Source organism: Schistocerca gregaria, chromosome 2 (assembly GCF_023897955.1).
Source record: "Schistocerca gregaria isolate iqSchGreg1 chromosome 2, iqSchGreg1.2, whole genome shotgun sequence".
Lineage (NCBI taxonomy): Eukaryota > Metazoa > Arthropoda > Insecta > Orthoptera > Acrididae > Schistocerca > Schistocerca gregaria.
Window position 1 is genome coordinate 775,474,120 of NC_064921.1, and position 12,371 is coordinate 775,486,490.

At 40.1% G+C, this 12,371-nt stretch overlaps 1 long non-coding RNA gene across 1 annotated transcript in view; it reads right to left on the bottom strand.

Annotated features, from left to right (window-relative positions):
• Positions 1 to 12,371, bottom strand: part of LOC126335016 (uncharacterized) — a 68,480-nt gene that overhangs the window by 33,575 nt on the left and 22,534 nt on the right. Inside the window, exon 2 of the long non-coding RNA XR_007564800.1 lies at positions 7,785 to 8,902. This is a non-coding gene — a long non-coding RNA (uncharacterized LOC126335016). The remainder of the gene's footprint in view (positions 1 to 7,784; positions 8,903 to 12,371) is intronic.

Below are 12,371 nucleotides of genomic sequence, written 5' to 3' on the forward strand. Positions count from 1 at the left end.
CTATTAACTGTGAAAGAGAATTATATATATATATAATCTCTGGGGTAGGGGCCATGCACGCTTACTTAAATGCTGACATTACTTCTCCACCCAAATTACTTTGATACCCAAATTGTCCACATAAATTACTTCGTTACCCAGATTCAAACATCTGCCATACTCTCACAGCAGCTTCTTTATCCCTTCATCAAATAACAGTGCCACCTACCACTTCAGTCATTTATTGACAGCATCCTTGGGCTCGTCACTGGTTGTGATGAGGCCGGTATTACACTGTCAAATATCTTTGTCCAATATCTTTGTCAAAGATATTTGATGGTGTAATAGGGAACTTTTTCAAATGTCGTCCAATATTTGATCAAATCTAGGGCCTCACGGTAGATTTGATCGAAGAAGTCGCTTGTCTTCTGTTCACTGCAATGTGACATGTTACCACATGGAGCGCTAACATCGCTGCATTCTGTCGTCTGCAGTGTTTTTATAAACATTGCGGGTAAATACAATTGGTGTGTGCCGACAACTACAAAATTAATAGAGATGTATGAAGCTGATGAAGTGCCTTACAACGTGAGGCATGCTGAATACATAAATACATTACGAAGATTGGAGACCTGACCTAACCTAGTCTAGCCTAACCTAACACAACCCTCTCCTGTAGCAAGGAATCAAGAGTGTTACAGTGAGCCTGTCTTCTGCAGATGTAGCAGTTCTTAAGTGAATATTGTGCTTTGTGATACGAGGATACACTTCATTGAGCACATACAGGAATGTATGCTTATCCATTCTTCAGTAATTGATGTACGACTTGACGTCCTTCACTATAAGCTCAAGTAACAAGTTTTCTTGAATGCTTTTATCGTGTCATCGTAAAACCCACGGCTTCAGCCAGCTGTTTCCTTTTTTTTTTCTCTTCTGCATATGCACACAGTGCATTTGTGGTACATGCAACTGCTGTGGTTTATAACAAGTTGTTGTTGTCAGCCATCTTGAACTTTGGCGAAAAATATGACGACAGTGTAATACCCCTTCTAGCGCTATGTCAAAGATCTTTGTCAAATATATTTGACAGAATATTTGATCACATCTTTGATCAAATCTTTGACAAAGAAATTTGATAGTGTAATACCAGTCTAAGTTCCAGCCAGGCTTTTATACTGGGCAAGAGGTGAAAGCTGCTTATGCCAAGCACCAACTACAGGGAGGACGTTTAAACTTTCCCAGCCCAGCCAAAATGTCTGAGTTTATCTTCACTGGGTTCGATGTGCAAGATGTGTACTGCTGTAAAGAAGAATGGTTCCTTCAGAAATCATTTAGCACTGTTTGTTTTACATCGACCTTCGGAGTTTTGTTAGAGTATCACAATGAACCTGTGATGGCACATCATACTCACAAAATCAGCTGTCACAGAAAGAATAAATATGTGTCTACCATTTGGACTGTGTGTGTGAGGGGGAAAGCAGGGGGGGAGGGGGGGGCTGGCAGTGGTTATGGTTCCTCCAGCACAAATATTAGCAGGAATGAAAGCAGATCAAATGGCATAAAATACAGAAGAGAGAAACACACGCACTCACTCCCAACCTCCCTCAGTCATGCAAACAATCGTACTAGCTCCCATGCTTTAGAATAAACTTAAAATGGGGCAGTTGTTCTGAGACTGGAATTTCAAACACAATCAACGTAAGACGGAAGCTAAAATAATTACACATGGAAATGTTACTGGTAGCTCACATACTAAAAGTGTAGATGAGCCGGCCACCCTGACAAATAAGAGAGAAAATCTGTCAGCAAACGAGCTGCTGCCATTTGTCCTAAAAATAAAACACAGTAAAATGTGACACACTGTCATCTGCATGCCATAGTCACTTGGAGGCCCTTCACACCAGAGCAAGTAGCTATGCATCACAGGGCTGTAGCCTATCCAAAGATGAGTGAGAAGGATTTCATCATGTCAGCTTGGCTGTAAGGAATGCCAAGGCCGAGTTGCAGACTTTACCAGACAGTGCTTATTGTCTGTCAGTTCAGCCACTCTTCTTCCCATCAATGCATGACACTGTACTTCAAAAGCAAAATGATAACACGCAGAGCAACTGCACACAGTTATCCAAATGTCAAGATACACCTTATTAGCTGCTACATCTGACACTTTGTTTCCCTTGATACCCCGTGCCCTGGTACGCAGAAGAAAGACACCTCCTTCCCCAGCTTTGTAGGTGGAGGAGGACATCCTGGATATCCTCCACTATGGTACCTGCTGGGTAACACACAATCAACATAAGACGGAAGCTAAAATAATTACACATGGAAATGTTACTGGTAGCTCACATACTAAAAGTGTAGATGAGCCGGCCACCCTGACAAATAAGAGAGAAAATCTGTCAGCAAACGAGCTGCTGCCATTTGTCCTAAAAATAAAACACAGTAAAATGTGACACACTGTCAGCTGCATGCCATAGTCACTTGGAGGCCCTTCACACCAGAGCAAGTAGCTATGCATCACAGGGCTGTAGCCTATCCAAAGATGAGTGAGAAGGATTTCATCATGTCAGCTTGGCTGTAAGGAATGCCATGGCCGAGTTGCAGACTTTACCAGACACTGCTTATTGTCTGTCAGTTCAGCCACTCTTCTTCCCATCAATGCATGACACTGTACTTCAAAAGCAAAATGATAACACGCAGAGCAACTGCACACAGTTATCCAAATGTCAAGATACACCTTATTAGCTGCTACATCTGACACTTTGTTTCCCTTGATACCCCGTGCCCTGGTACGCAGAAGAAAGACACCTCCTTCCCCAGCTTTGTAGGTGGAGGAGGACATCCTGGATATCCTCCACTATGGTACCTGCTGGGTAAAAGTGTTGTAGAGAGTAAAAAGACACTCGGGGAATATGACCAGATGAGGAATATAGTAGTCACAACACATCTTGTCTACTCAAGTGCCAGTAAGATCATGTATAATCCTGCATCGAAGAGAGTGAAGTCTTGGGACAATCACATCTTGGGGACACAATCAGTGAAAACAGAAGAGCAGCCAAGAGTCCCCCCCATGTTCACACCCATCCATGAATACATCTATGCAGATGTGTTGTTCTTTTAAAATGTCAAAATAATGTATTAAAAACAGAAGCAGAAGTTCAGCCTCTATTGTACTACATTCAATCTAAAATGAAGGGGTCATTTCAGTAGCAAGGATGGCAGTCAGTTAAAACCCTGGATTTAGATTTGTATTTGCCCCACATCAAGTGACTCCACAACATGCTTCACACAGATCCCAAGTGGCCTTGTTGGAGTTGGAAAACTGATGAAAAGGTGTTCCACAGCTGAACAAGCAACAGTACGGTTGTTGTTGTGGTCTTCAGTCCTGAGACTGGTTGGATGCAGCTCTCCATGCTACCCTATCCTGCGCAAGCTGCTTCAACTCCCAGAACTTACTGCAACCTACATCCTTCTGAATCTGCTTAGTGTATTCATCTCTGTGTCCCTCTACGATTTTTACCCTCCGCGCTGCCCTCCAATACTAAATTTGTGATCCCTTGATGCCTCAAAACATGTCCTACCAACCGGTCCCTTCTTTTCGTCAAGTTGTGCCACAAACTCCTCTTCTCCCCAATTCTATTCAATACCTCCTCATTAGTTATGTGATCTACCCATCTAATCTTCAGCATTCTTCAGTAGCACCACATTTCAAAAGCTTCTATTCGCTTCTTGTCCAAACTAGTTATCGCCCATGTTTCACTTCCATACATGGCTACACTCCATACAAATACTTTCAGAAACGACTTCCTGACACTTAAATCTATACTCGATGTTAACAAATTTCTCTTCTTCAGAAACGCTTTCCTTGCCATTGCCAGTCTACATTTTATATCCTCCATACTTCAACCATCATCAGTTATTTTACTCCCTAAATAGCAAAACTCCTTTACTACTTTAAGCGTCTCATTTCCTAATCTAATTCCCTCAGCATCGCCCGATTTAATTCGACTACATTCCATTATCCTCGTTTCGCTTTTTTTTATGTTCATCTTATATCCTCCTTTCAAGACACTGTCCATTCCATTCAACTGCTCCTTTGCTGTCTCTGACAGAATTATAATGTCATCGGCGAACCTCAAAGTTTTTATTTCTTCTCCATGGATTTTAATACCTACTCCGAATTTTTCTTTTGTTTCCTTTACTGCTTGCTCAATATACAGATTGAATAACATCGGGGAGAAGCTACAACCCTGTCTTACTCCCTTCCCAACCACTGCTTCCCTTTCATGCCCCTCGACTCTTATAACTGCAATCTGGTTTCTGTACAAATTGTAAATAGCCTTTCGCTCCCTGTATTTTACCCCTGCCACCTTCAGAATTCCAGTTAACATTGTCAAGAGCTTTCTCTAAGTCTACAGATGCTAGAAACGTAGGTTTGCCTTTTCTTAATCTTTCTTCTAAGATAAGTCGTAAGCTCAGTATTGCTTCACGTGTTCCAATATTTCTACGGAATCCAAACTGATCTTCCCCGAAGTCCGCTTCTACTAGTTTTTCCATTCGTCTGTAAAGAATTCGCGTTAGTATTTTGCAGCTGTAACTTATTAAACTGATAGTTCAGTAATTTTCACATCTGTCAACACCTGCTTCCTTTGGGATTGGAATTATTATATTCTTTTTGAAGTCTGAGGGTATTTCGCCTGTCTCATACATCTTGCTCACCAAATGGTAGAGTTTTGTCATGACTGGCTCTCCCAAGGCTGTCAATAGTTCTAAAGGAATGCTGTCTACTCCCGGGACCTTGTTTCAACTCAGGTCTTTTAGTACTCTGTCAAACTCTTCACGCAATATCGTATCTCCCATTTCGTCTTCATCTACATCCTCTTCAATTTCCATAATATTGTCCTCAAGTACATCACCCTTGTATAGACCCTCTATATACTCCTTCCACCTTTCTGCCTTCCCTTCTTTGCTTAGAACTGGGTTTCCATCTGAGCTCTTGATATTCATACAAGTGGTTCTCTTCTCTCCAGAGGTCTCTTTAATTTTCCTGTAGGCAGTATCTATCTTACCCCTCGTGAGATAAGCCTCTACATCCTTACATTTGTCTTCTAGCCATCCCTGCTTAGCCATTTTACACTTTCTGTCGATCTCATTTTTGAGACGTTTGTATTCCTTTTTGCCTACTCCATTTACTGCAGTTTTATATTTTCTTCTTTCATCAATTAAATTCAATATTTCTTCTGTTACCCAAGGATTTCTATTAGCCCTCGTTTTTTTACCTACTTGAGCGTCTGCTGCCTTCATTACTTCATCCCTCAGGGCTACCCATTCTTCTTCTACTGTATTTCTTTCCCCCATTCCTGTCAATTGTTCCCTTATGCTCTCCCTGAAACACTCTACAACCTCTGGTTTAGTCAGTTTATCCAGGTCCCATCTCCTTAAATTCCCACCTTTCTGCAGTTTCTTCAGTTTTAATCTACAGTTCATAACCAATAGATTGTGGTCAGAGTCCCCATCTGCCTCTGGAAATGTCTTACAATTTAAAATCTGGTTCCTAAATCTCTGTCCTACTATTAAATGAGAGTGTTATCAGTGGAGTTTTTCCATTATCCCTGTAGAAATGGAGCACAGGCAGATCCCACTACATGTCTGACATGCACAATTTATGTCTGTAAGTGTCTACGTAACAAAATTACATCATCGTATAAGTTTTGAATTTTTAATAAGAAGGCCTTAATAGCAACTAATTCCAAAGGACGTTCATATAAGAAATTCAGTACATATCACACAAAATAAGTGGTGTTGTTTACAATACGGCTGCTGCAATACAGAGGCCCTGATTATTATCACTTTTGTTCTTTCTAATACCAGAGGTTGTCCTAGTTCAGATACATTTTACCACCACCTTTCTAACATGCTTAGTCTTATTTTTTGTTGTGTTAGAATTATGTAGGTGGACCAGAAAATTTTACAACAGTTTCATTAAAATCCTATAGTGACCTGTTTCTCGTGTTGAAACCATACAGGCACCTGATTAGTAGCTGACACTTGAGTGTCATTTTTAACTCAAATTATCTCACAGTAGAGATCTCCAACAGAGTTCTGGTTTTGAATATGAAAATATGATGTATTCTTAAGATTTCATTTGTATAATGTAGTCACGTAACTCCAATAACAAAAAAGTTTGCCGCATGTCATAAACTCGGCAACATCATGAGAAAATGCACATTCGTAAATTGTCCTTATACAGTCTTGATAATTTGTTCTCGCTGATAAAACTAAAATCAAAATGTAGTGTAATTCTTCCAAAACACACTGATGCAATTTCCATATTTATAAAGTGAATAGTTTACCTGTTTGCACAAGTTGAATGAAATGTTAAGATTGTGCATGTGTTCCATGCGGGACATGGCACCTCTGTTCCGCACTTCCACTTGCTCCATCCAAAGTGTCAATCCTAAAGTAATTTTGGACAGACTACTTAAGTTTCAACCAACAGTGCCCATTTTGCATTTTTTTGTTACTGAGTTTAAAGTGCCAGCAATGGCTTCTAAACCCTTTTGAATGTATAAAGATGTAACTTTCTCAAAGCTGCCCTCTTTCAACCATTAAAAAAGCGTTACGTCTAGCAGCATGTGTTCCATTAGTAGAAATGTAAGAACCTGAATTAATTCCTATACCAAGAGGACTGACAATATAAGCCCATTTGTTAAATTGGTTGTGTATGGCCTCCACCTGTACATCTACTACAATGGCAGTTGATACAAATAAGTAAGAGCATTACGTCTCCACACGACAAACATTTAAGGATACAAGGGTCCACCTAGACAGAGCCCCACATGCCTAGGTAAGCTTTTACAAGTGAGATGCAGCTGGTTGCCCAGAGGTTGCCTGCTACGACTGTTCCGTCACAACAGCCATGTGTCTTACTGCCATGCAGCATTCCTTGAGATTGAGGATTTTTATGTAAGTGTTTATCATCCTTGCGAGCCAGGCGGTGAAGCAAAGATCCCCATTTCCTGTGATGCCATGATGCACAATGTTCCATCGTTGCGCAACATTATGGTTACAGAAGCATGCCCACAGCTTACACTTACACAGAACTAGTGGCACTCACCAGCCCCAACTCAGGAAACCTGGATTTGCCAAGCACATACCCAGCAAACGAGTACTGAGCTCCCTAAGAAGCTCACCATTTAGCACCACCCGTAGGGGCACATATGACTTACCGAATACCACAGAAGCAGCGAGCATAAAACACTATGCACGTATCACTTCGTCAACATCTTGCAGAAGTTCATAAGTGACATCTGAATGTCATTTTCATCACACACATATATATATGCAACCTGCCTTGAATTTTCTGCATCACTCCCTCACAACAGCATCACTCTTAACCCAATCCCCATACGCATGACACAATCACCACTGAATCTCAGCAGCATCCACTCCTGCTTGCAGGAAGCAAATGACAGAAGGTACCTCACAGATGGTGGGAGATGCAATAAAACTGTCCATTTAAATCATTTGCTGCTCACATACCGAAAAACACAACAGAGTTTTCTGATGCAACATGATGTTCATAGTCTTTTCCCAACTACACAAGCACTATGAAGCTACAAGCATTTATTTACTTTTAATAACCAATCTCAGGTTAATTTATGAATAGCATCAAAATTAAATTAATAGAAATATTCTAATCTTACACACTAAAATGTTTCTTTTCTCAAGAGAAATCATATTCAGCAACAAACTGCTTAAATTTCCAGAAACTGAAGTTACTACATATTAAATAAAATTAAACTCACATTAGAGAGAAACAGAACTTCCAATGTTGCTGATCCATCACACAGCTTTATGGTTAGATACCAACCATCAAATTTTGTCTTGGGAAAGTATGTCCTCTTCACAGGGGACACAGCAGCTGTAGTTAGTTTTGCGACTTTTCTTTGTCGTATATAAAAAAATGGTTTCCTGTCAATCACCAGACTCTTTCCTCAATATTACTAACAGAAGAGATGGATGGATGGATGGATGGATGGATGGATGGCTGTGGTCTTCAAATGCAGGTTCAACAAACGTGTCAAAAAGTTTCCTAAACACACATGACCCTGTCGCAGTGAAATCTGAGCTGTTCTAGCCTCTTCCTCGCTATGTTTCTCAACAGCAGCATGAAAATCCACTTTGGATAATTCAGAATGTTGTCTGTTTGTTGAAGTACAGCCCCTACTAAAAAAGGAACTAACTTTTGCTCGATTCTCATCTTTCAAGTTCCCTGTAGTTGCAAGCAGCATCTGGAACTTGCCTGTGCTTTCCTTTTGCAGTTTATAGGAATTATTCACCATCATGGCATATATCACTCAGACCAGGCTGGATGAAGAAACTCAGTGACATCCGAATAATCTAAATGAGATATAACCTCAGGTTCTCTTCTTGGGCTTGCACCTCTACACAAATTTGTGGTAGTCGTAACGACTTCTACAATTTCTAGCCTTCGGTTTCGGCCTGTAGTCAATTCAAGACCAGTACCCGAGACATTAGGGAAAAGTCAATCTCTGAGCAGCACTGTTTCTACAGCAATGCCATCATTCGCTCGATTCTTGCTCTTAGAAATACTGCTTTGACTATGTGGAACAGTAGGTTTACTGGATGTAGCAAACAATGCCTGCTGTTCTACTGTTTCTATATCATCTTCCATGTCCATCATCTCCACTTCTCTCTGGTACACATCTTCAAATGTGTGTATTTCCTCTCATAGCCTGTCGTTAACATTTCTAGCATTTTCTGAGTATTGTTCCAACCTTTGCTGTTGTCCTTCCAGCTGACTCAATTGTGAACCTACTTCCTGCACAAAAATGTTGTCGCTGTCATCATCTTCAACAAGGAAAGCTGCCTCATTTCTTTGCTTAAGATTTGCTGGCTGGTCCTGAAAGAAGAAATTTATTTATAACCACCAATACATAAAGAATGAAAAAAATTTCTACCTATAAAGTAGCAGCAAATCAGTCAACCAAGAGTTAATTAGGAAAAAATACCAAAGACTCTAGGTCACAGGAGACACAGCACAACAAGACGAGGGAATCAACTAAAAAGTTCTACCAAAAGAAACAATATAATAACTAGAGAACTTAAAAATAATAAAGGACAGTTAACGAGTCAGAAATAAACTAAGAACAGGTCAGAAACATACAAAACAGAGAAGACAAATTAATTAATTAATTAATTTATTTGGTACGAGGTGCTACCAGTGTTCATGATAACTCTGAGCCAGCACAATATGCCTCTCCCGTTGGGCCAGTGGTCAATTTTTCTGCCCAGTCCAGACAAGTACAGAGGGTGGGTATTCTAGTCATTGGAAACAACAATGTTAGGTGAGTGATGGAGCCCCTCAGGGAGGGAGATCAGGCAAGGCGGGAAAGAATTCCAGTGCGCATTCAGTATGTTTGCCGGGAGGCTCTGAGCACCATGGGACTTAACTGCTGTGGTCATCAGTCGTTTGCCAGGAGATATCATCCATGATGCGGAGGAAGCCTTACCGGCAGCTATCGAATGCACTGGGTGCAACCGACTGCATGTAGTGGCATATGTCGGCATGAATGATGCCCGCCACTTGGGGTCTGAAGCCATCCTCAGCTCCCTTCAGCAGCTGGCTGATCTGGCGAAGGCAACTAGCAACGCACGCAGGGTGCAGGCTAAGCTGTCTATTTGTAGCATCGTACCCAGGGTTGATCACGGTCCTCTAGTTTGGAGAAGAGTGGATGGTCTAAACCAGAGGTTCAGACAGCTCTGCGATGGTAACGGATGTGAATTTCTCTCTCTCTGCTATTGAGTGCAGAATTGTAGAGGTACCCTTAATAGTTCAGGCAAGCACTACACGCAGTAAGCAACTGCTAGGGTATCGGAGTACACGTGAAGTGCAACTGGGGCTTTTTCAGGTTAGAGAACACCTCCCTTGGAAGCAAAGAAGATTTGCCTGTTAAATCAGCCACATGGATCTCGGTGAATCTTGGTCCTCACAGATCAGAGATAGAAAAGATTAATATGATTTTAGTATACTGCAAGAGCATCCAAGGAAAGATCCCAGAATTAGTATTGTTTACTGAAGGTTATAATGCACAGATAGTATTGGGAACACAAAGATGGTTGAAACCATACGTCAATGACAACGAAATCGTAAGTTCAGACTGGAATGTTTATCGTAAGGATAGGTTAGTTGCCAGTGTGGCAGCATGTTTATTGCAGTAAAAAAAATGGATAAAATCTAGTGAGGTTATCATGGATTCCGAATTGAATTAATCTGAGTGAAATTGAGCAGCAAAGAATGATCAAATATGGTGATCAGATGCTTTTATAGACCACCTGAGTTAGGCTCTGTAGTTGTAGAGTGCTTCAGACAGAAAATCATTAGTAATCTTCCTGATCATGCCGTTGTAATAGGGGGTGACTTCAACTTTCCAGGTATAGATTGGGACTGTTATGCCATCAAAACTGGTACCTAATTGATGAAAAAAGACTAAGAGGTGCAGGAAGAAGAGACAAAAGCCTACAATGTGCAGGAAGGAGAGACAAAAGCCTACAACATGCAGCAAAAGGGAAGAAAAGACCAGTGAAAAGGAAAATAACACTGTAAAAAGAAGAGGATGCTGATAATCCATCATACAGGCCACGAATCTACTAAAAAACTTTGGAAGCTATTTCCCGTAACTTTAAAATTTTTATCTTTGAGGAACATTTTCTCAGAAACTGCTAACAGTATATCAATGAAATTTGTACACAATATTACTTATTTCTTTTCCTTCATTTTTATAACAAATTGTAAAAAAATATTGTATAATTCAAGAGTTATAGGAGAAAAAGTGCAAAATTTTAGAGAAAAAATATGCATCTGTTTAAAAAAAATTGTAAAACAAAAACCAATAAATATTTCTTAACATGGCATTATAACTTTGTAGAAATGGTTCAAATGGCTCTGAGTACTATGGGACTCAACTGCTGTGGTCATCAGTCCCCTAGAACTTAGAACTACTTAAACCTAACTAACCTAAGGACATCACACACATCCATGCCCGAGGCAGGATTCGAACCTGCGACCGTAGCAGTCGCACGGTTCCGGACTGCGCGCCTAGAACCGCGAGACCACCGCGGCCGGCTATAACTTTGTAGAGAAATATTCACTGAACATGTAGTCCAAATTTCAGAGCAATATGTTTAATGGTTTTAGAAAAAATTGTTCCTTCTATTTGCTAAAATTAACATGGAGGAGATGGATCATTTCGGCTCCCCTTAATACAATTATACAGATAAAATTAACATTACAGAATAGTAATAACATAGTACAACAACTTAAATAATATAAGTATCAATTTTTCTTATTTACTAGCTAACATTTATCTATTATTGTAATATACTGTCTAACATTAACATAGTATCGTATCTTTCATCTAGTTACTGAATAACAAGATATATCATTTTATTTAAGAAGTGCATGAAAGTGTGTATGGGAACTTTTAGTTATTTCTGGAAAAGAATTCATCTAAGGAGAACAGTGGATGGACAAGCAGGTATTTCTTTAACATGCATCTGAATAGCATTTCCTTTTCTCTTGTACATATACATAATAGGCAGTGCATTAAAAGTCTTAACAGCAGCTTACTTTACTTCCCTCTGTACAAGTGACAATTTTTTTAGTTCAAAATGGAGATCATCATTATCTCTAGTGTTATAGGTCTTGTATCGACAATTTGTTATTACACATGCAAAGGAAGTCGGCATGGCACACAAGAGTGGTCATTTTCCGTCTGTTTTAGATGCAAGGTAAAGCAGCATGTACATTGTTGTGGAAGGCAGGCTGACTAACAACCGAATGAAGCCCGCACTCCATAATTGAGTGTCTGGTGTCACATTTTGTGAAGAGAATACAGTAAAATTTACAATATTATTTCAGAGGTACAGGGTGGCGCACGAAAAATCGGCCACGAGTACTAGACTGCTCATTGTCACCCACCAATCATCATCTATTGTTTTGAAGTTGTTGTCTGTATTTGTTTATTTGTTGTTTCTTTACTGTCTAATTATTACATGTTTATCTATTCTGCTCATAGAGGTCAACAAACCGTGCTTAAATGGTGACCAGTCTGTACTCGGGGCCAGTTTTTCATGTGCCACCTTATATTATTTCACTGCAATCAACCACATAACGCTACAGTTGGCTAAACGAAAGGTTTTGTAGAATAATGAAAATTACTTCTACAAGTGTGTGACAATTCTGTAATGAATAAAAACTCTGTACTCCAGAGGGGAGGCAAGTGCCCCCTCTTGGTGCCTTCGATCTTCAGTCACCTACGCTACTGATTTTCAATTTTTCGTAAGAACCATATACCATTCACAATGAATGG